Source organism: Wasmannia auropunctata, unplaced genomic scaffold (genome assembly GCF_000956235.1).
Source record: "Wasmannia auropunctata unplaced genomic scaffold, wasmannia.A_1.0 LD336090.1, whole genome shotgun sequence".
Taxonomy (NCBI): domain Eukaryota; kingdom Metazoa; phylum Arthropoda; class Insecta; order Hymenoptera; family Formicidae; genus Wasmannia; species Wasmannia auropunctata.
In genome coordinates this window covers 806,017-808,087 of record NW_012026800.1, presented here as the reverse complement: position 1 = coordinate 808,087, position 2,071 = coordinate 806,017, and positions in this window count along the sequence as shown.

The window sequence follows — 2,071 nt, the reverse complement described above, 5'->3', positions numbered from 1 at the left end:
CAGACGTGTGCTCTTCCGATCTTAACGATTTTTTATATTTCTTACATAAACATTAAAATTACTAAAAATACGGTATATACGTTACTAAACACTTTAGGATACTGCGGTAGTTTTAAATACTAATAGTATTACTACTGCGGTAGTGCTGAACACTATAAGTGTCACAAAGTGTCACTAGTGTAATAGTGAACAAAAGTAGTGTTTACTGCAGTATGACACAAGTAGTGTTAATGCAGTAGTATTAAACACTACTGGTACTACTAGTATTACTTTTGGACTTAATAGTGTATACACTATTGCAGTAGCGGCACTACTAGATCTAATAATGTACACTAAAAGTGACAATAGTACAGTACTATTGAGCACTACTAGTAGCACTACTGGCTAAATAGTGACACTATTATACGTCAGTAGTGACACTATTGGATGTTAATAGTGCCACTACTGTGCACTACTGTGCACTAGCAGTTTTTTTTCGTAAGGGATGGAATATATCACAAAATCTACATTAACCTTCTATCTGTAATATATTAAGTAATATATGAAAAGCACAGACAAAAAACACGATAAATAAATATAGAATCATTTTCGAGAAATATTTCGCATAGAGAACGATAGTACCTGATAGTACATAGGAAACAATATGTTCTTAGTGACATTTATAACATTCGATATACAATCTTTCGTAAAACGCTTATTGATTGTTATTTGTAAGATATGTGGAATATATCAAAAAGTCTATATTAAATTTCTATTGATAATATATTAAGACATTTATGAAAAACACGAACAAAAAACACAATTAATTTTGATAACATTTTTTTAAATTGTTTTCTATTGGCCTTTTTAAGCAGGGATGCTTTCATGCAGATAGAGAATAATTAATTCGCATAATGTTAAATACTAACCAAGCTGAAAACAAGATTCCTTTATGAAGATTCCTATTTATTTCCTTTAATGTTCGAGCTCTGCAGTGAACAATTAGACTTAATTTTGATATAGATTGGAAATGGACTCTGTGTATCTCAACGTCTCGTCGGGACTGCTTCTTTGGAAAGCTAATTTCGTCTATATTATGATTGGTTTGTACATTTAGATTCCGAAAAAAGATCCAATCATATTAAAGAATCACTACAATTATGTTGTTGATACGCATGCGCGAAGAAAAATGTTACTAACAAAAACACTGAAAGACACAGGCGACACTGCTTTTCATTATGCATGTAAAAGAATCAGTTGAGACCAGTTGAGACCAGTTGAGACGTCGAAATACAGCAGAATCCATTCAATCATTAGTAAATTAAGTCTGTTCACCGGAGAGACCGAACCTTAAAGGAAACAAATAATTCCTTAATAAAAGAAATCTTGTTTTTAGCTTCGTAAGTACTTAACCTCATTATCCGAATTAATTACGGTATTCTCCCTGGCAGAAAAAATTTTGATGAATAACTACAAAAAACTACAAAAATAGAAATTTTTATTATTTCCTATAAATTTGTATATTTTTGTAAAAATATTTATTTTAAGGTAGAAACATCTACGCAAAAATACCACAAATTACAATTTTCTAAATCAAGAAAATGATAAAAGTAATATTTCATGAAAATTCACAATTTTTTAGAAAATAGTACAAAAATTTACAAATTTTAAAAATGAAAAAACAACAAGATTTTAAGTACTTAAAACATGTACTTGTAGAATACTACAATTATTTATAAATGACTATGGAAATTTACCAGAATCTACGTATCGTAAAACTATTGAACTTTGAATCCGAATCTGTTTTTAATTTTCCCAAAAATACTACATTTTTTTACGTGTATTAACAAAAACTGATTTGTTTTTTCAATTTTAAAATCTATTTCAATTATGGCTTATTAAAATTTTTACTTTTTTATTTAATATTACAAGTTTCTATACAAATTTGCCACCTAATATTTTCCTAACGGAAAAAATTTCTACGAATAAGTAGGTACAAATTTTTACTAAAAATAAAAATTTATCGAAATTTTTATTTTCTATATTTCCATAAAAATATTTATTTTTTTGGAAAAAATATATCTACACAGTA